A 23,330-nucleotide genomic window follows, 5' to 3' on the forward strand; every position below is an offset into this window, starting at 1 on the left:
GTGTTTTGTTATGCTATGCTATGTTTTGCTATGCTTTGCTATGCTATGTTTTGTTATGTATGCTATGTTTTGCTGTGTTTTGTTATGCTATGCTTTGTTTTGTTATGTTATGCTATGTTTTGTTATCTTATGCTGTATTTTGTTCTGCTATGTTTTGTTGTGTTTTGTTATGGTATGCTATGTTTTGTTATGCTATGCTATGTTTTGTTATGCTATGCTTTGTTATGCAATGCTATGTTTTGTTATGATATGCTATGTTTTATTATATGCTATGTGTTGTTATGATATGCTATGTTTTGTTGTGTTTTATCATGCTATGCTTTGTTTTGCTATACTATGTTTTGTTATGCTATGTTGTTTATGCTATGCTATGCTTTGTTATGCTATGTTTTGTTATGCTATGCTATGCTAAGCTTTGTTTTGTTATGGTATGTTGTGTTTTGTTATGCTATGCCATGTTTTGTTGTGTTTTGTTATGCTATGCTATGTTTTGCTATGCTTTGCTATGCTATGTTTTGTTATGTATGCTATGTTTTGCTGTGTTTTGTTATGCTATGCTATGTTTTGTTGTGTTTTGCTATGTTTTGTTTTGCTATGTTTTGTTATGCTATGTTTTGTTATGCTATGCTTTGTTTTGTTATGTTATGCTATGTTTTGTTATCTTATGCTGTATTTTGTTCTGCTATGTTTTGTTGTGTTTTGTTATGCTATGCTATGTTTTGTTATGCTATGCTATGTTTTGTTATGCTATGCTTTGTTATGCAATGCTATGTTTTGTTATGATATGCTATGTTTTATTATATGTTATGTGTTGTTATGATATGCTATGTTTTGTTGTGTTTTATTATGCTATGCTTTGTTTTGCTATGCTATGTTTTGTTATGCTATGCTATGTTTTGTTGTGTTTGGTATGCTATGCTATGTTTTGCAATGCTATTACATGTTTTGTTTTGCTATGCTATGTTTTGTTGTGTTTTGCTATGTTTTGTTATGCTATGTGTTGTTGTGTTTTGTTATACTGTTTTGTTATGTTATGCTGTTTTGTTATGCTCTGCTATGTTTTGTTATACTATGTTTTGTTTAGCTATCCTATGCTTCGTTTTATTACGCTATGCAATGTTTAGTTTTGCTATCCTATGCTTTGTTTTGTCATGCTATGCCATGTTTTGTTGTGTTTTGTTATTCTATGCTATGTTTTGTTGTGTTTTGCTATGCTATGCTTTGTTTTGCTATGCTATGTTTTGTTATGCTATGTTTTGTTATGCTATGCTATGCTTTGTTATGCTATGTTTTGTTATGCTACGCTAAGCTTTGTTTTGTTATGCTATGCTATGTTGTGTTGTGTTATGGTATGCTATGTTTTGTTGTGTTTTGTTATGCTATGCTATGTTTTGCTATGGTTTGCTATGCTATGTTTTGTTATGTATGCTATGTTTTGTTGTGTTTTGCTATGTTTTGTTATGCTATGCTTTGTTTTGTTATGTTATGCTATGGTTTGTTATCTTATGCTATGTTTTGTTCTCCTATGTTTTGTTCTGTTTTGGTATGCTATGCTATGTTTTGTTATGTTATGCTATGTTTTGTTGTGTTTTGTTATGCTATGCTAAGTTTTGCTATCCTATGCTTTTTTTTGTTATGCTATGCTATGCTGTGTTTTGTTATGCTATGCTATGTTTTGCTATGCTATGCTGGTGAGGGTGTGTGAGGGTGAGTGAGGGTGAGTGTGGGTGTGTGAGGGTTTGTGAGGGTGTGTGAGGGTGGGTGAGGGTGTGTGAGGGTGTGTGAGGGTGAGGGTGTGAGAGCGTGAGGGTTGTGAGGGTGAGGGGGTGTGAGGGTGAGAGGGTTGTGAGGGTGAGGGGGTGTGAGGGTGAGGGTGTGAGGGTGAGTGAGGGGGTGTAAGGGTGAGTGAGGGGGTGTGAGGGTGAGGGGTGTGAGGGTGTGTGGGTGAGGGGTGAGGGTGTGTGAGGGTAAGGGTGTGTGAGGGTGTGAGGGTGAGGGTGTGTGATGGTGAGGGTGTGTGGGTGAGTGAGGGTGTGTGAGGGTGAGAGGGTGTGTGAGGGTGAGGGGTGTGAGGGTGTCTGAGGGTTTGTGGGGGTGAGGGGATATGTGGGTGTGAGGGTGAGTGAGGGTGAGAGGGTTGTGAGGGTGAGGGGTGTGAGGGTAAGGGTGAGTAAGGGTGTGTGAGGGTGAAGGGGTGGAGGTGAGTGAGGGTGTGTGAGGGTGGGGAGGTGTGAGGGTGAGGTTGTGTGAGGGTGAGGGTGTGTGAGGGTTAGGGTGTGAGGGTGAGTGAGGGTGTGTGAGGGTGTGAGGGTGTGTGAGGGTGAGGGGGTGTGAGGGAGTGTGAGGGTGAGGGGGTGTGAGGGTGAATGAGGGTGTGTGAGGGTGAGAGGGTTGTGAGGGTGAGTGAGGTTGTGTGAGGGTGAGGGTGTGTGTGAGGATGAGAGGGTGTGCGAGGGTGAAAGGGTGAGAGGGTGTGAGAGGGTGAGATGGTGTGTGAGGGTGAGAGGGTGGGTGTGGGGGTGTGTGATTGCTAGGGATTTTGTGAGGGTGAGGGGGTGTGAGGGTGAGGGAAGAGTTAAAACTTCCACTGGGAGGAAAAAGACAAGCGAGGATTCCTCTTTTAAACTTGACACAAAACAGAACTATAGGCTAATATTGATTGTGATTATGAGGTAAAAGGAAGGTGTTTATTCATATAGAACGTTGTTGGCATTTCCTGGTATTCCTATAGCATCTAGCACTTGTTGGCTGTCATATAAAATGGTGCACCTTTTTACTGCTCTTGTCACCTGATTTTAATACTACAAAGTTCTAACAACTAAGTGGATCAGATTCTTCCTGTGTAAAGGAGGGTAATGTCCACCTAAGATTTTGTGAACTCTAATACGTAAGCTTATGATTTTTCCAGTTTGCAGATACAGCTGGTGTATTTTTGCAGATTGGGTGATATGTGCATGTCTGTTGAGAGTCATAACATTTCTTGTGACTGCTTTCTGTTTTTTTTAAAGCAGTAAATTTGGATTTTGTTATAATACTGGAGTTCACAATGTTGGTGCCCAAGATAGTTCCATCAAAAGTGATCCAATGTTCTTGTTCTAAAAAAAAAAGCCTGGGGCCTCATTTATGAGGCCTTGCGTCAGTTTTGCGCTGCGGATGCGTCACTTTTTGTGACGCATCTGCGGCGTAAAACATGCGCCTTGTTGCGCCATATTTAAAAAGTGACGCATCTAGGTAGATGCGTCACTTTTAAAACCCCTGCGCCACATTATACCTGCGTCAGGTATAATGTATGCAGAGGGGGCGTTCCCCAGCAAAAAGCCTCGTAATAGTGACGCAGTGAAATCTATGAGATTTCACTGCGTCACTTTTAGGATGCTGTTGCGTCAAAATCTTGCGCCTGCCTCACAGCAGGCGTAAGACTGACGCAAGCCCTTTCACATGGGGCTTTCCCCATGTGAAAGGACGCATTGCTGGAGATGCGTCACTTTTGTGACACACTCCAGCAATGCGTCACTTTTGCGCTTACAGATGCGTCAGAAATACTGACGTATCTGTAAGTCCTTGCGACATGATGCGTCATACAATAAATATGACGCATCATTGGTGTCGCAAGGAGTGCGCAGTGAAAAGTGACGCATCGCTGTTTTCACGCAGCGATGCGTCACTTTTCATAAATGAGGCCCCTGGAATCTCCCAAGGAACAAAAGTCTACAACAGGAAATAGTTCATCAGAAATTATGTGACGAGTGTATAGTTGCATGTGTCAACATCGCTAGTGAGATTATGCACTCAATCACACAAACATTAATACAGATGCTCCCTGCACATTAAGGGACTACAATGTACGAATAATGATGTGATATGAAAAACAATATGTATAAAGTGTGTCTACTGTTAAAGGCAGAGAAAGTGCAAGATAAATGTAATTAAATGAAATACTAAAAATCAGCGGCCACACAAGGATCTATATTATCACTTCCCACTGTGATTAAACAAACATATGCCCCTTTTTTTGTTGACGTAATTTGGGTGGAAGCCCTGGAGCGATGGCGCTTGAGGCCACGCGGGGAGGACGAGGCTCGGGGACTGGCAGGAGGCTGAAGCTTTTCACAATTAAACATGGCCACTAGATGGCAGCGAGTATCCACCCCACTAAACAAGCATGCAGTCAGGCTGATACAAAGAAGCCGCTCGGAGCAGTGAAAAACAAGCTCTCAGCATTGCGTGGGGGGGCGGGGGAGCAGAGGGGATTCCTTTAAAGACTGATGGAGGGGCGGGGGAGCGGACCCTTTCAAGTCTGATGCCGAGGCACAGACAAATGTTTTTTTTTTTATTTGTTTTTTTATTGTTGCATCAAAGTAATGGGTACAGTGTAAATAATCTGCTGACGCGGCCTCAACATTCAGCCACGAACAGCTAGGCGCGCAACGTTTTCTTGTTTTATACAACTGGTACAAGCATACATTTCCTCAATTAGTCAGTACAGATCATGCAAATATGTCTGCAGGCTGGGAGATAGTGAAGCTGCATCGCCAAGAGGACGATGAATAATGACAGGCATGTAAGTTCCCGCCTCGAGAGCGCAGGATCGGGGTCTGTACTAAGCATGAGCGGATTTTGCGGATTGGCAATCCGCGAATTTGCGGATTTGCAAACTCGCAATCCGCAAAATCCGCGAATTCCCGCGAATTTGCGGATTTTTTTTTTTTTTTGTGTTCGCCCGTGTTTCTGCCAGTTCGCGAGGGTTTTTACAATTTCGCAATTTGCGAACTTACCTGTCGGGTCGCAAGTTTTGCGAACTTGTTGTTTCTACGTGTCCAACCTGTTTGGGACACTCTTCTTCATCACTGCCACTCTCTGTCACCACTGCCACTCTCTGACTACTCATGCCACCCTCTGGCCCACCCATGCCACCCTCTGTTTCATCACCACACCCTCTGGTTGTCCAGTGTACATTATTTTTGGCAAAGCAAAGCACACCTTCCCTGCCTCAAGTGACCTGAATTAATTTGGGGCTGATTAATGTGTCACAGAATATTTTTTTAGCTGGCACCTGCTTCCTTAGTGCTTCCTGATTAGTGATCTTTTGCACTTGCTAAGTGCTTTCATTGTTGCAAAATTAGTTACAACACCTGCCCTGCCCCAACTGACAATAATGAATTAGGGGCTGATTAATGGATTTTAACTTCCAGCCTGGCTCCTGCTTGTCTCCCTTAGCTGTAATTCAGGACCTTTGTGGCATATGTGTAACTATTCTGAGGTTCAGAGCAGGGTCACATAATAGTTGCAACTGGCAACTGAACTCTGGAGGGGCCCCTCAGGAAGCACTACAGGAAATGGCTACTAATGATGAGCCTGAACTTTTGAACCTGGTAAGTAGTTACTTTCAGTTTTGCTAAAATCGTATTTCTGCAATTTCGCACTTATTCGCGGGGCGCGAACTCACGCGAACAGTGCGAGCAGTGCGAGCAAAATCCGCTGCTCGCGGATTTGCGGATTTTTCAGGAAATTCGCAAATCTCGCGGATTGCGGATTTCCCGAAAATCCGCAAAATCCGCGAGCGGAACGGATTTTCCGCCCACGCCTAGTCTGTACAGTCTATATAACGGTGCTACCAGAGAACGGGGGGGGGACAAAACTGTGGGAGGGAAGCATGTGGCGCTAGTAGGGTCTAAGCAGGGGGATACTGGTGACGGGTGTCGGGGGGGGCTACTGAGCTATCCAGTTTGCACTCCAAGGGGGGGGGAGAGGGATGGACAGGGGGGTGGATACATCCTGTGTATGTGAGTAACGGGATGGGTGGTATGACATATGAGAATTTCACCAGGATGTGGGGGGTACCGGGAGTCGGCCCTGGGATGGTTGACACCAGGTAGAGACTACTGGTCCTCTCGGGCGGGGGGGGGGAGGAGTAGGTGGGTCTCCTGTGCGTGTGGACTGCCGGAAGCTGTGGAGGAGCATGGCCCATTCCATGGATATGGGAATTTTACGCGCGCCCCTGGCTTCTTCCTCTCTAAGGGCATCCTCTTCCGCCGCCGCCCACTTACAGACCGCCCCCGTCCATGCTGCTATAGGGGGACCCTCCGAGGATCGCCAGTGCATCTGTTTGCCAGCAGGAGCGCTAAGGACACGAAGCGTCTATGCACCGGGTCTTGCTTAGGGACATGAAAGATGCCTAGTGCGCTGGACTCCCAGGTGGCTAGTGTAGTGAGACCTGTGAGTTCCGATAGTGTACCGTGTACCGCCCGCCATAAGGGATGAAGGTTGGGACAACTCCAAAACATGTGACGAAAGTCCGCAGCAGGGGAGCAGCATCTGGGGCATAGGAATGGTGTGGAGGGATAGAACTTCTGCAATCGCGCTGGGGTGAGGTATGCCCTGTGTAAGATATAATATTGGATGTTTTTGAAGCGGGCGTTCCTAGAGACGCGTTTTGGGGCCTCAAGTGCTGTAGTCCATTCCGAGTCGTGTAGTGCGCGACCTATGTCCTCCTCCCATGTAGCACGTAAGGTCGTTAGGGGGGCGTGTGAGAGTTCCCGGATGGATTTATAGAGCCAGGTGACTAAGTGACGTCCCACTCCCATATGCAGGATAGTATGTATTACTGGATGCGTGTCTGGCTCGCCAGTTCGGAGATTAAAATGGGGCCGGTACCCGTCGAGCAGCTGTCGATATCTGAGGAATTGACCCGGGGGGAGCCCGTATTCAGCGACCAGTCGGTCGAGTGATTTCAGCTGGCCTTCCTCAAAGAGCGATTCCAGATCCGTGATGCCACATTGTGACCATTCGGTGAACAGTGGAGCCGTGAAGTAGGAGTCCTGCCTGGGGCTCCCTATCAACCGTAGTAGCGGGGAGTACGGAGGTCTACTGGGGGATAGCCGGTGGATCCGCATCATGCACCGGCGCGCTATTGCTACCTGAAGGGTGTATGTACGCCGTGGCTTAGTGCCCGGGAGGAGAAGACGGGTGAGTTCCGGGGTTGCGATCCTGCCGGTCAAGGTAACAGTCTCCTGAGGGTAACGGTCGGCCGTCCAGTATGACAGCCATTGGAGCTGTGCCGCGAGGAAATATGACTCGAAGGACGGAGCTCCGAGCCCTCCCTGCGTCGTGGGAAGTTGGAGAGTTTTCACGGCAACCCTGTGTCGGCTCTCTCCCCAGATAAGGGTGCCTCGGAGGGAGTCGACGTCGCGGAAGAAGGACCTGGGCGGTACCACCGGCAAATTTGTGAAGTGGTAAAGGAGTCGGGGAAGCATCACCATTTTAGCCAGGGCTATCCGTCCTATTGGGGCCAACGGAAGTTTATTCCAAAAGGCAACAGTCGGGCGCAGATTAGCGAGTGCTCTGCGGTGATTACCCTCAAAAATGTCTGCTGGAGAATGGTACAGGCGGACCCCGAGGTACCGGGGGGCCTCTGCGGACCATGAGAGTTTATGCGGTCCGAGCTCGACTTCCCGGGGGGGTAGGTTCGGGTGAAAGGGGTAGACTGTGGACTTGTCCCAGTTCACCTGTAGTCCCGAGGCGTCTGCAAATTCCGCCAGCGTTGCCCCTATGGGGGCCAGGTCTGTTTCGACGTCTCGGACGTAAATGAGGAGATCGTCCGCGTACATGGAGACGCAATGCGCGCCGTCCGCAAGTGGAATGCCCCAGTCTACACCCTCCAGGCGCAGCCGAACCGCCAGCGGCTCGACTGCCAGCGCGAATAAGAGGGGCGACAGGGGGCACCCTTGTCTTGTGCCTCGCCGGACTCCAAACGCCGGTGATATGCGTTTCCCGATACGAATTCGAGTGGTTAGATCGGTATACAGAAGGCGTGTGTACGCCGTGAGTGTCGGGCCGATGTTGAGGCGCCGCAGGACTGAGAATAGATAGGGCCAGGTGAGGGTGTCGAACGCCTTCTCCAGGTCCATAATGAGACAGGCGGCACAGGGAAATCTGTCACGTACCTGATCCTGGACATGGAAGACTCGGTGGAGGTTCTGGGAGGTGTTCCTCCCCGGAACGAAGCCGCATTGGACGGGGTGGACTAGTGGGCGTATGACCTGTGCATACCGATCAGCTAGGATTTTCCCCAGGATCTTACAGTCAGCCGAAAGGAGCGTGATGGGACGATACGACCCCATGTGGAGTGGATCTCTGTGGGGGTTTGGGAAAGGTGACAATCACGGACTCCCGCAGTGACTGGGGTAACCTCCCTAAATGAAGAGACGCCCCAAACATCCGTGATAGACGGGGGACCACTAGGGGAGAGAATGTCGAGTAGTATTCTAGTGGGAAGCCGTCCAGTCCCGGCGCTTTATTCCGAGACATGACACGTATCGCCTGGGTGATGTCTGAGGGTACTATCTTGGCGTCGAGTGTGCGCTTGTCGTCATCCGATATCGCGGGTAACGTCAGCGGGTCTAAAAAACGCTCCACAGAAGACGGGGAGTACTGGGCCGGGGTCCCGTATACTTGTGCATAGTGGCGCTGGAACGCCAGGAGGATCTCGGCCTGCGAATGCACTAGCATTGATTGGCTTGATTTCGGTGTCTTGCCTCGCCATCCAGGCCAGTAACGCCCCTGTTTTGTCTCTGTCCTTATGCACCTTAGAGGCGTAAGCCCTAAAATTGTATTTGCGGAGGTCAGCGCAGGCAGTCTGATACTCCGACTTAGCCTCGGCCGTAAGCTCGGCGTGTTCTTCCGAGTCGTCAGGCCGTTTAGTGAGTGCGGCTAGTTTCTGCTCTGAGGTTAGGAGTGTCTGTTCCAACGTGCGGCGAACCCCTACTACCTGTTTGATGCATTCTCCCCTTGCAACTACTTTAAACGCGTCCCACTCCACCAGTACCGACGATGCCGTGTTCGTGTTGTGTGTGAAGTAACCTTGTATGCTGGTTTTGTGCGCGTCTCTGAAGACTGGATCTGATAGGCAATCCCTGGGGAGGCGCCAAGTGTGGACTGGTGGGTGCAGGGGGCGCCAGGTCAGACGGAGGATGTGGCCGTCATGATCCGAGAGGATCCGACCCAGGTAATCTGTAGATGTTATCTTAGGGAGGATTGTTGCAGAGCAGAGAAATCGGTCGAGGCGGACCCGGAGGTTGTGTGGAATCGAGTGGAAGGAGTAAATGCGGTCCAGTGGGTGTAGGTGTCGCCATGCGTCAGTGAGCGCCCAATGTGTGGTCCATGCCCTGAAGAGCTCTGCCTGCCGGGGAACTGGGGAATGTGCGGGGGAGGGTGCGGGCGGTCTAGGGTGGGGTCCAGTGTGCAGTTATAGTCACCCCCTAGCATCCACGGAACTGTAGTGAACTGGGCCAAAATGCCCGTGAGGTGGTCCCAGAATTTATCCTGATCCGTATTAGGGGCGTAAATGCTGCCTAGGAGTATTCCCTGTCCATCAAGTATTCCCTCCAGAAGCGCATACCTGCCCTCCCTATCTACCACCCGCCGGAGCACCCGGAAGGGAGTACCTGGTCTGACCCAGATTAATGCGCCGCGCGCAAACGCTGAGTATTGTGTGGCACAAAAGATCCCTCGCCATTTGGCCTGTAGACGAGTGAGTTTGGTAGCGTTAATGTGTGTCTCCTGTAGAAATGCAATACTAGCTGACATACGCTTAATGTAGGAGTAAACAGAGTAGCGTTTGCTGGGCATGTGTAGGCCTCGTACGTTCAGTGTAAGGACATTAATGTCTGATTGTGGGACTGCCATTCGTTAGGTGTCGTGGTTGGGAGAGGGACCCCCCTACAGCCCCCGAGGGCCGCCAGTACGTATGTGTCGCGTGTGCTCATGTGCGCCAAGCTTCCACAATCGTGGGGGAGGAACTAAGGGGATTAACAACAAGTAGAACCTTGGGTGGGTAACAGTCCCAATACTGGGGATATATCACCGGAAGTGGCATATCCAAACTAGTGTCCCACTAGGGGAGAAATACAACAGTTATCTGCGGGGGTGGCAGCGTGTGTCGCTGCTGGGCCTGTGCGCGGGTCGGGCTCTTGCAGGAGAGATGTCTATCGCTCGCTAGCGCATACAGTTATCTGGTCAAGCAGTCTAGGTTCCTAAATGTCGCGCAATGCAGTAGGCAGCCATGAGAAGGATATAGCAGTGGACAGTTCATCCATCACAAGAGGTGTTAGGTCGGCCGGCCAGGGTAGCGTCCAAAGTGTGCGACGCAACGAGGGGGGAGGAGATTGGTCCAATCCCTGACATTGTTCCATCACTGTCCCGGTCTTTCTCAGGGGTGAACAGGTGCGGTGGACCTTCCAGATCTGATGCCAAGGGTGATGTGTGCAGTTCGGTCACCGCCCGTAAGGCGTCTCGTCGCTCCTGCATGATTTGCGTGAGGTCGGATGAGCCCATGGGGGAGGATGCCTGGCTTTTGGGGCGGCCTGATCGGGCGCGGGTCGCGCCCCGTCGTCTGGATCGTCTGAAGTCATTGTTGCGTGCCCTCTGGGGTCCGGGTTTAGGGATTATTGGGCAGTGAAACTCAGTCCAATCCTGTGCTTCCTCCGCCGTGTTAAAGAAGAGGGCTTTCCCTTTGTGAAGCACTTTCAGGCGGGCCGGGAACAGCAGGGAGTATTGAAGATCATTGGCGCGGAGGCGCCTCTTGACGTCCAGGAAGGTGGAACGCTGTTGCTGGACTTCTCGGGCATAGTCCGGGAACACCATGACTAGTTGGTCTTCAACTTGTAGGGGGCCCGCCGTCCTGGCTGCACGAAGCATCGCATCGCGGTCTCGGAAGTGCAAGAATTTAGCCAACATGGGTCGTGGAGGAAGGCCTGGCTTGGGTGCCCGGGCCGGGACCCTATGGGCTCTTTCAATGGAGAAGTATGCCGACCGTTCCGCCTCCGGGGTGAATGATTTGGTCCAGGACTCCATGTAGCTCAGAGGGTCCGAGTTCTCAATCCCCTCCGGCAGGCCCAGGACGTGGATGTTACATCGTCTCGAGCGCCCTTCCAAGTCCACCGTGCGTTCTTCGAGGACCGCCACGCGGCGTAGGACCTCCTTCATCTCCGCCTCCTGTGTTTTCACCGCGGGCTGCAGCTCGGTCACGATCCGTTCTCCTTCCTTCACCCTGTCCGCCAACTTACGATGGTTGTCGCTGATTAAGCTGATGTCCGTCGTCAGGACGCCCAATCTCTCCTCCATCGAAAGGCGGGATAATTCAACTGCCGCCAACACCTGATCCAATTTCGCCGATAGTGTGGGGTCGGTTTGCAACGTGTTGGCTTGCGTCCACGTCCTTGTGTGTGGCATCTTCTCGATGGCCGTCTCAGGGACAGCCGTCACCTGCGAGGCCTTCATTTTAACCATGAGTGCGGTCAGAGATGGGGAGGACCGGGCCTCCGTGCACCCCCCGCTCAGCAGACCACGGTCTCTCAGTGTATCCGGGTAGGCGGCAGCTCAGCGCAGGTTGGGCTCCCAGTACTTCTCGGCCCTGGGGTAGGCACTGGCTCCCCTCTGGGGTACCCCCACCAGCTCGGGCGTGAATGGCAACTTGCGGCTGTGGGGGATGGCAGCCCTGGCGTCAGGAGATACGTGTCAGGGGGTACTGCCTCCACTGTCCAGGTTCCCCAGGGGACAGGGTGTTGTAAGTGCGGCTGGATCTCGCTCTCTCCCCCCTTGGCGTGTGATGCAGTCTCTTAGCCGATCGTGGAGGCAGAGGATCAGGCGACAGGGGCCTGGGGAAGTTCGGGGCAGTGAACGTGTTCGACGTGGCGTGCTGCCGCCTCAGGGTTGGAGGAGCGCCCCGCTCCCAAGGTGGAGTTCGCGCTGATCACGGTGCTCAGGTCCCTGCGGGCGCCATCTTAGGGTCAGGCACTCGGGTCCGCCGGGCTGCACGAGGTGGCAGGAGCGTTTCGGCCCCCCCGACCCAGGGCTGATGTGGTCCACGATCCGGTGGGCCTCAGAGGGGGCAGGGGGCCGCCGGGCCATCGGCGCCAGGGTCCACGGAGGGGGGGGAGAAGGGTCGACACTCACCGCCCCTAGATGAAGACCGTGGAGGTCCGGAGGGCGCAGCGCTGTGTAGGCGGCACTTCCACCGGTGCCCCTCGGTCCGCGGCGGCGGGCTGGCTGGTGCTGTGGTCAGGCTCCCATCTGTGTAGGAGCGCCGGTGCAATGGAGCTCCGATATGGCGGCCTTCATCTTGTGTATCGGACTGCCGCCGTGGGAGCTAGCCTGGTCCGGAGCACGTTCCCGTGGGCCGGTCACTCCACTCTCTCCTGGGATTTCCGGGGCCACCAGCTGTCCGCTTCAACCAGGGTCGCCGCCTCAGGGACAGGCTCTTGGTGGCGTCCACATCAGGGAGACGGAGCCGCGTCCGCCATCTTAGGGGCCCGGTGTTCGATTCCGGCTCCAGCGAGAGAAGATCCGGCGCTTGCCGCTCGTCAGCAGCCCCCGCGGCTCATTCAGAGGACGCCCCACTGCAGGTGAGCATTCATGGAGTAGTTGCTGTAGGCTGAGGCTCCCGGCGATCTCAGGAAGTGGGCAAGATGCTAGCCCGATCGCGGAGCCTCAGCAGGACACAGCCGCCATCGTGGCTTGCCAAGCCACGCCCCCCGAGGCACAGACAAATGGTGGTGTGTGATGTGGCTGGCGATGATTTGCACGCGCATATCTCACATGAACTGTACGCGATCCGCAGCTAGGTAGACTTTTCTTTTCCGCTTACTATAATCTAGTCTATTTATCCCTGCGGGACAGAATAGGCGAGACCTAAAAACAAATGGAGGAGCGGTACATGGGTATTACATTTGTGTCTTTCTTTCACGTTAGCTAACGGTGTTTTCTGCTGTGGAAGGTTTCTGTGCTTTGGTACAAAATGCAGATGTGGCTTGTAGTTTACCATTGGAAATGAATTATTGCGTTTTTTCTCTGTGCAATGCCAATGTTTTTGTCCTCTTTCTTGCAGTGGGCGAACAACTGGATACATCCAGTAACAGGCATTTGTCCACTGAGAGAAGAGGCTAAGGAATAAAAGTGAGTAGGTAGGAGGTGAAATGTGGCTGGGTGTTGAGAGGATTATATAGTATTTTCTGACCCAAATTGTGGAATTCTAAAGATTATGAGCAAAGGTGAGAGAAAGAGAGGAAGTAGTTTATGTTTGGAGGTTAGGTGGAGATTTCTATGAGTTGAGTGGGATGTTACCATGCAGTTTTTGTTTAAATTGATAAGAGAAGTGGATTTTCTATCCTAGAGTGCACTTTTGTAAATTGGGGCGTGGTCTAATGTTTGGAACAGTGGAATTAAAATTGACAACTGAAAAACGTAATTCTCTTCAGTAGTTTAGAATTCGTTTTCGTTATGATGCTATTCATTAATTTGGGTTCATCATTATGTATGGCTAGAAACAGTGAGATTTCATTCTGGGAACGTTATAATAGACTTTTTTTTACAGTTTTTTTCTTCATTTCCACAGACATAAAATATGCTCGTGACACTACCGCTCTGCACTCTCACCCACGCAATTGGCGTGAGTATGGATAAGCACAAATCTATATGGGGGCCCTATTAGAGTGAGGAAATGTGAGACACCATAATTAATAGAATAATACTCGACTCGTTCCCTTGAATGGCCCACACAAGGAACCCGCCATTAACGTAGTAATAACAGAAGGGACATCTACACAAGCCACTGTAGGGCGCCGGTTAGTGTCTGGCGGAATGTAGGCACGGTATGTGGTGTGAAGGCTGAGGTGAAGCCTTAACCCGCCAGACACCGAGTGACATGCCTGCGGGGAAGTGTTCAGCGCTCTTTTAGACACATGCTCTGTAATATGAGCTTCATCGCCACATTCTTCTTACTCGGCCATGTATTCTCAGACAGCCTTGAAGTGCTGCGTGCCTTCACTAAACTGCCGCGCTCAGCAACAGACACTGTTTGCAGTATATTTAATTTAAATTGGAAATTGATAATGTGCTACATATTACAGAAGCGTCAAGGCGCCTATTTTTTTGCATCTTGCCCAAGTTTATGGAAAAAAATGTATTGGATAAAAATGTCACGTTAATGAGTCTTAAACTATTACATAAACTGTCATTGATACCTCAAGTGCATTTTCATTCCGATCCCTTTTAAGAGTGCACTTTCGCAGTCATTAGTGAGAAAGATCGGCAGCTTGAATGCTGTTGCACAAATGTGTCTGTTATCTGGAAAACGTGATTGAATCCATGGCCTATGATTTAGGCCAGAAGTTCGCAACCTTTTGACTTCTGTGGACCCCCACTGAATCATTAATGGAGTCCGGGGACTCCCATTGAGTGATTATTGGAAGCCGGGGACTTCTGGCCTAAGTAATTTTAATGTTTTGAGTTTCAACACAATACACAAAAATGCAAAAAGAAGTATGCATAATAAAAATCCTCTAATATGGAACTATTTATTTAATTGTATTAATTAGTCAGGAACCCCCTGCATCGGCCACGCGAACCCCCGAGGTTTCTCGGACGCCTGGTTAAGAAGAAGCACTGATGTCGGCTGTTTTTGTCTTCCGGGGCTGATAAATCGAGTGCCACTAAATTGACTTATGATAGTTAGCACTTAGGTGCCACACATGTGTTCTGCGAGCAATGTCTGTGGAGAGTGTTATTCACTAATATGAATGCTTCCATTCTTGACCATACTGTGTTACTAATGACAACCTAGGCGTGCTGGACTTCTCCAGAGCCGTCATTTAAAAATAGGGTGGGAAACTAGAATATTTGGCCGAGGGGAGCTAAGTCATGAGAGGGCGAGGCCTGGCAAACACTTGTTGCAATACCAGCTCGGGAATTTGACAATGAAGTGACACCGGGTCGGCGGCCCCACAACAGCTGAGGGCCGCTGTGATGTGAGAAGCATGCTGAAGGAAGATGATGCAGGCATGTGCTTCTTGGATGAACTGTTGAGGGCATGCTGTATAACATGACAGGCCGAGGAGGTTTATTTATTTCTCGTGTGCTTACTGAGTCACACCTTAGTATATAAGATAGCCCTAAAAACCAGCCTGTAAACGAGATTTAACAAGCTGCAGAGAAAAGAGATGACGTCAGCATATACAGTCGGGCTCATTAGCACTATTGTTTGCTCTATCTGCCATGACTGCTTCTTTTCTTGATATTTTTATGTGTGTGCGTGTACGTACGGAATGTATGACGTTACACCGCATACATTTACAACGCATGCACTTACAACGCAGTTTTTACAACACAACTTCCACTACAACGCATTCCATTACATCGCAAGACACTACATCACATTTTAAAAAACTACCTTTACAACGCATTCCATTACATCGCATACTACCTGTACAACGCATACATTACAACGCATACCATTACATTGCATTTAAGGTAAGTATTTGATAGTATACTGGTAAAAATTACTATTCTAACTCCCGGGGTTGCAACAGTAGGATAAGTGTTGGATATTGTAGGGGTAAAAATTACTATTCTAACTCCAGGGGGTGCAACAGTAGGGTAAGTGTTGGATAGTGTAGGTGTAAAAAATTACTATTCTAACTCCAATGGTTTGCGTTGTAATGGTATGCGTTGTAATGTGTGCGTTGTAGTAACATGCGATGTAGTGTCATGCGTTGTAATGGTATGCGTTGTAATGCCTGCGTTTTTAGTGACATGCGTTGTAAAGGATGTTGCGATGTAATGACTGCGTTGTAAATGTAGTGCAATGTAATGGTTGCGTTGTAATGGTTGTTTCCAGTACGTGTGCAAAGTCCCTGTATAAATGTCTGTCTCTAATTTCCTTATTACAGATGACGTTTGACGTCTCCAATCAAGAGATGACATAACTGCTCAAATTTAATAATGTATTACAGTCGAGTTCTGATATCATAATGCCTGCTGCCAGAGCCTGTAACCTTGGGAAAAGACAGGACATGGATCATAATAACAAAATGCAGTTTAAACTGTGAAAACAAGACCTGCCTTTTTCTTCTTATCTTCCCTTTTGTAGATGAACTGTGTAACAGAAAATAGATCTTTAGTCCTACATGTTTACTTTTTGCACACTTTAGTTAAATATGAGAAGGAGTCTGGGCCTATCTGTTCACAGCAGGAATGGGTAGAGGGAAGTAAAAGTCATGATTCGCTTGAAATACAGTGTAAAACACATGGCTACACAAGAACCCAAATCGACAACTAATTAAAGGTTAGTCAAATTTTATTACAAATTCAAAAATAGATGGACATACACAAATCTTAGCATGAGGGTATAAAATTACAGAGGAAACATAAGGAAACCGAATCTCCTAAAAAGGTTTACTTGGAGGAGCATGAAAAGAACAGTACGTTCTATGACGATTATGCATGAGATCAGAAAATATAAGTTCAAGTCTTCCTGCATCGGCACCCTTCTGACTATAGCATTGGCAGAGCCTCCCTAGAAATGATTCCGCTGTGGGATGGGTCAGACATGAAGAACTAGCAAAGGAAAGAAGCCTGTTAGCACTCAAGTGCTCTCCGCCAGGGTAGCAAGCAGGAATGGGGGTTCTATCCCTCTCTACAATGCATCATATACTCAGAGTCGTATTCAACAAATGTCCCACAATGCTTTTCTTCTCATGGACTCTACAATGGGCTCAGCCGCAAACGTTTCCATGACGTCAACTCCCTTCAGGGCCTTCTCTGTACACGCCTCTCAGTGGCAGCTCGTCCTTGCTCTTCTCTCCTTCTCCAGTGTGAAAACACCTCCCTCCACCTTATCTCCTGAAGGCCAAGCTAACTGTAAATCCTTCCTTCCGCAACCTTGTCTAATAGAACAATACCCATACTCTTCACTAGCAAAAGTTGTCCACAAGTGATGCAAACGTGAGACAGAAATCATTCCACGAAACTCATGTAAGAATTTGAGCATTCGTTTCAGAAACAAGGACATTTCAAATTTGCTATAGTTTCAGGCCTATGACTTAGGGTAAATCAATGAATCCACCATACTGCATATGTTAGAAATTACATAAACCATTAACATTCAATGGGAACAGTTCTCTTTACTGCATTAATACATGTCTTGCATCTACATTATTACTAGCATTGCAAAACATCTAGCACAATTATTACATCACTGAATCACATTTACTAGTGAGGTCTAAGAAAATGAGTCATCTTGGTAACAATGGCCAGTACACATTCTGGGCATTAACTACTAAGCCTTACATTGGATCGCATTAACATTCACAGGAACATGTTATTTAATTCACGTTTCCCCTAACATCTAATTCTCTCATAACATTGGATAATATGTGAGTGAGTTCTACAAACGATTACATTGCACTCCTAACATGTACCGATCTAGGATACGAATCTTCCACTCTATCATTGGAAAGTATCATCTCTGCCTATTTCTACACATTCTGACCTACAGCCTTTCAAAAAAACTAGCTTGTATTAGATTGATTCTAGAATCATTTTGCAACACATGTCTAACTGCTTTTTGGTGTGTTCAATTTTGTACTACAGATTCTACTTTTATCCTTCATGCAAGCATCCAATCTCTTTTATACCGGAGAACAAAGATTTAATCGATATTTGGGAAGTATGATGGTGTTACCATGTATTATAAGGAATAAAGTAACCATTGACGTACATTATATTGGTATTGTAAGTTATTTCTGCATTCCATGACCTTATAAAGGAACTCGGCCTTCGGTCTCAAGCATCTTGTAAAATAAAACAGAACTCTTCAGAAAGCCTAAATGTGAGCCGAAGGGAATGGCCGCAGGCTAATGCGGCTCCGGGCCCTCACCGTTTCTCCTGTTAATCATCCGGTCAAAATCCTGTTTGCTCACCCTAAGTGGAAGGGGTCCTGGCCCTAGAGTCCCAGGGCACCAGCTGAGGGTAAATATCGGCCTCTGGCAGTGAATAACCGACGAGACGAGTCCAGCGCGATCGGAACCCTGAATCAACATGGCGGCACACCATCGCTCCACTGTGTGACGGAGTGGTGGTTCCGGGTGCTGCTTGGTAATAATTACTGGTGGGGCCGGCCAGAAATAGCGACGGAATCTAGGGGCAGCAGACAAGCTGAGAATTGTACCAGTTTGAGCTGTCAGGAGATCCCGCTATTCCCCTGTGGCAGACGGGCCCATGCTGCCAGACGTGCCTGTCCTCAACCAGCAGCAGCAACTGAGGCCCCGGCTTTGTTGGCCTGGCAGGCCGTGACTCCTGATTGCTGAAACTGGAGGCAGAGACGGCTCTATATCTGTGGTGAGTGCGGCGCTACAGGCTGGTCTCCTTACCGGACCCCAATGCAGACCTATGCAACACGTTGGAAGTGAGACAGCCGCCACCCTACTTGAGGCCCCGAAATCTGATGCCTAGCGGACCGCGACCCCAGATAATCGGCATCAGCAGCCATTATAGGCGCACATCAGCTGTGATTGCTGCAGACAACCGTCACGCCTCGCCAGTCACACGCGCAGCCCTGGGGAGCCATTACAGATGCCGGCCTGATTCTGCAGGTGAGAAGGGGTGACAGGCATGCTGGGTGATCAGCGTGAACATATCCATTGCAGAGGCTCACGAGGAATAACCCGTCAGTACTGGGAGTCTTGGCCAACGTCTACCGGCCTGTAGGACCTGTAGAGGCAGCGGTATATTCCAGGACAACTCATAATATGTGTGGTGCCACAATGTGGTGATTATACTGCGCCTGCATAAAGGGAGACAGGGCGCAGACCTTATGTGCACCATATTTGTTCACTCCCTCGTTCCTCCGCTGTATCTCCCAGAAAAATGAGAAACTCACTTGTGATAGTGGAGGGAAGGGGAACCACACAGTGCCCCACTCACCCTGTAGTGTAGTTCCTAGTTTCCCACTAGGCCCTGCGCATTGGAATAACATAAACAGTAGTATCGACGTGGAACTGCTTATATTCCAGGCCTCCACTGACTATGCTAAACTTAATTGGGTTGTGTTACCAACTAGCTCAGAGGTCACTGGAAACTTTCTTCTCTGCATAGGAAGTGATCAGCTTCCTTGGCACAGACAAGAAGGGATTCAGCTTTCCAACAACCGTGCAACATGACAACTTTGCTCCTCAGATCAAGAGTCGATCTCTAGGGTCGTGTGAAACAATAGACATAGATTTCACTCAGTCAGTCTAGTGCAGTTTACTTTCACAGTATGTAGAGAATAGAGAGACGGGCGTGTATCAATAAAGGTTGACATTTATTGAACAGTCTTTCTTCTCATACAAGAGAAATGTATTGCCACAATTGCAATAACTGTTATTATGAAAAGTACGTACAGTAAGATAAGAATAGCGAAATAGAACTGTAAAAGCATTGATATGGTTTCTTAGCCATACAATGGTTTAAAAGTAATAAAACATATATACAGTCATATATACATTAGGCTAACATACTCAACTGGTGCTTCTAACTAAGCCTACCCCAGTGTGCCTGACCTAAGCCTAACACGTGAGAAGGGGAGTAAGTAAGTAGCTTAAGTTAAGTTGGTTTTGCCAAGGTTTGTTTCAAGAATTCTCGTCTAAGGGTTTAGTCAACACCATACCTCTGAATAGAATGATGGAGGATTGGTATCTCCTTCAGGGGTCTCTCTCGATATCCCAGTCACCTGCGAGGGTAAACTGGAAGCGCCGGGACTGGATTTCTCTGCACGAGAAAGGCAGCGGCTTCTCTCAGCGCGTCTGGAGGAAGGAGGGGTGACAGCGTCCGCGGGCAGCTGGGCTGGATGTCTTCGCAGAGGACGGCTGCACGGCTCCTCAAGCGTACTGCACCATAGTTCGCGCTGTAGCGGCGATAATGGTAATCAGTAGCTTCACCACCACAGGATAGCAGGCTGCAGCGACAGCAGTTAGCTTCGCTCTCACAGCTCACAGCTTCGTATTGCTTAAGGCAACGTTGGTAATATTTATACCTGACAGGTGCCGGGTTTGACGCAAGTTTGCTGGACATAAGACGTCAATTAAAGATGTCACTAGGAAGTGGCAGCTATCAGTTGCTCATTAGAGTTCCATTACTAATCAAAACATAGCAAGCGGGGATTTCCAGGTTTGCTAAGTTTTTATCTTGTTGAAGAACTCGGAGTGTTATCTAGGAATATCAGATAGTGACTGCTGCTCTGTCATTGCACTAATTGGTCGCAAAGGAAGTAGCAGAGAGTCATGCTGGAATGTGGCTCTGTGGCTCTGCTCGTGTGAGGCCAGAGATGACTTTACAGAAAATCGCACTTGAACGGTTATGCCAATATAGGGAATAACTGGATTTATAGCCGAATAGGGGCATAAGGTCACAGTATCGATCAGGAACCTAGATAAGCACATGACACCCACTCCACGAATTCATGTCCATCAAAATTACTAAAACTAAGCAATTTAGATGTATGTGTAACATTGTGTAACATAGCCCACCCCAAAAATACATAAATGCATTCGAAATAGGCGTACTTGTAATACATGGAATTTTGGTACTGTACGTTTTTTAAAGCATAGTAATCATTCAAAAGGTATTGCATATGAAGTCAATGAACGATTATGCAAAAGAATTACACATGAAGTATCTCTGACAGAAGAAATGCGAGATAAATCATCACATAAAAATGCATTGTAATAATATGTGTGCTAGAGGCTGGTGTTATGTTGTTATGTCTCTAGATGTGTTTTTTAGAAATAGAAGTGTGAAGCTTCTGTTCTCTAAGAATAGTTTTTACGTTAAGCAAAGAATCGTTCGTGCCAAAAAAGGTCAATATTTGAAAAATTGTCCAATTCAAAGAAAAATCAGTTTACCAAAGCTCCTGGCAGTTTTATGTTGATCAAAACTGAAGGCCGAATTCAGAGTTCATGGGAACGCTGTGTGTCGGAAAGCTTCTCAAAAGTTATTGTTTCTCTGTGGGTGAGAACATCGTATCAGACAGGCTCGCAAAGAATTGGTCTACAAAATCAGGTGATAGTTCAACCAAATTAGATAGCGCTGAAACTTGGCAGGTGTGAGAATGATTGCTGTCATCGAATGCAGGATCAGCAATGCTCACAGAACGTTGTACCTGGATGATGTTGCTTTTGTCACTCGCTCCACTGTTACCACTTGGCTGTAGTACAGGAGTCTCCACGAATGCCGTCATCAGGATTGGTAGCCGCTGGGGACAACACAATGCGTGAGCCGTTATTGGACTTAGCAAAGTATCGACGTCCATTGGTACTGCTGATGGAAGTGAAAGACAGATGTCCAACACGCATTCCTCGCCGCAAAGCATACACCGTAGCACAGGTAAAATGCAATTTTGCCATATCGGTCTGAATGAAAGGAACCAGGTCATGTTTAGATCTCTCAGCCTGGCCAATCCGAGGACGTTAGTTATCCTGTCCCTGTAGCGCATTGCTAGGATTGTTTCTTCCATTCCCATGGGAGCTATGTCTGAACCGAGGCTTGCCATAACGTAGCAGGAGGGTCAAAAATAGAATCCCTGCGATGAGTCCAAAAAATAGTGGAATACCACCAAAGATGGAGTGCACAAAATTAGGAAAGATTCCCAAAATTGCCTGGAAGGGTGTTAGCAGTCCCGTAAAGACTGTCTTAAATATGCCTGGGATGCTTGTAGCACTAGACATGTTAAGGAGTTGGTCGAGCATTTGTACGAAATGCACGGGGCAATTTGTTGATAAAAGGTCATGGACCTCAGTAGCCGTCCTTGCGACTAGAAGATCATACGTCTCTTTAGATGACGTTATAGGCACGGTTGTCTGTAAAAGCACAGATTTCATTTTGCTTAATGTATCAATTCGTATAGAATAGAGATTCAGACGAGGCCAGAGGGGAGTCACTGTGTCTGGAGGCCCGCTCGGGAACAATGCTTGCATACAACATTTGACCATGGACGTTACTTCTACTAGATAACTTAGTCCGGGCGCGAGGCCACAGCACCTGTGATCCGTTCTTAGAATGTAACTCCCGTTTGCGAGTTGCATAAAGAAGGGCTCTATCTGAGTTGCAGGTGTGACTAGCTGGTGGCATGAAAGGTTGTTTGAATTACCATCGCATGCTCCGTGTAAATTAATACCCTGACACAAAAGTATACCGCTTAGTGAGTGTTTACAGTTGTCACCACTAAGAAATACATTTTTGTCGCTGTCACTATAGCAAGAATGAGTGTATGGTAATTTCCATTCGGATTTTACATATCCCTTACCCAATTGTTCATATTGGCCAGCAGGTATGTACTCAAGGCATTTATGAAATCGGAAAGTTGTTATCGGAATTGTGATAATTCCGTGTATTATCCATTCAATGACAGGACTCTCTGACATTGTCAATGATAATCTCTCGAGTTTCTCGATGCTCAAAATTGTATAGTCTGCTCCTTTCTGTGCCAAACTGATCTGTTTATCAGTAAGGTTAAAAATGGAAAATAATGACGTTGTGTTTATCAGACGCCAAGGCACATAGCCTGAACGAAGATTTTGCAGCGTCCAGCCTAGTTCTATAATAGAGCGTAATTGAGACTGGCCATGTTGTAACATTAGCAAATCTCTGTCTATCACATCAAAGGCAGAGGATACAATATTGTCCAAAGAATATATTCTTGAAGACAGAGTCATTAACCCATTGTCTACCACAGAAAGTGATTTTTCCAAATTAATACGATCAATTTCTCGTATCTTTTCAGCTGTTTCAATTTGCTTTACTTTCCAAGCCTCGTTGTAAGCAGCATAGATGCTGGTCGCTATGAAACGCTTTTGACGCTGTTTGCGTGGTCCAAGAATGAAATCGCGCAAATCAGCACCATCTTTTAACAAAGACAAGTGTTGCTTAATTTCAGCCAGTGTGGATGAAGTTAGCCATTCTAGGCAGAGTTTACCTACACTGTATGTGGTTATAATTCCTGGATGTTGTCTCTGGGAATATCTAGGGTCTAATCTGGTCATTTTTAAACCCTGTGTTTTGTTCAGGAATCTATCTTGACAGCTATTTGTGTCTGTAGGCCAGATTAACCACTTTTTCCAATCAGGATGTGTTCTGTTGAAATGTAAAATGTGTGACACGTCTAACTCATTATCTGCAGTTGTATTCTCAGCTATTGGCTTTGGTATAGACGGTGTTTTCATTTCTTTGTTCTTAGCTAGGCCAAGACAAGATGTTTGGTGTACAGTGTCATTTAAAAATAACATTTGTTCTGGTATCATGCAGGTTCTAAACAGTGCTTCTATGCCTTGCACCTGCCAATCTTTTGTACCCCAAATTGATTTCGTTTCAATATTATTTTTCCAATAATCAAAACCAAATGTCATCATTTTGTCATAAAATGCTTCTGAATATATCAATTTAGAATTTGTCAGCATTGTTTTCATGCCTGTTTTATCTAACAGTTTATAATAAAACGTTTCTGCATCACTGGTGTTAAACCC

The sequence above is a fragment of the Lissotriton vulgaris genome, chromosome 6, assembly GCF_964263255.1.
Source record: "Lissotriton vulgaris chromosome 6, aLisVul1.2, whole genome shotgun sequence".
NCBI classification, from domain to species: Eukaryota; Metazoa; Chordata; class Amphibia; order Caudata; family Salamandridae; genus Lissotriton; species Lissotriton vulgaris.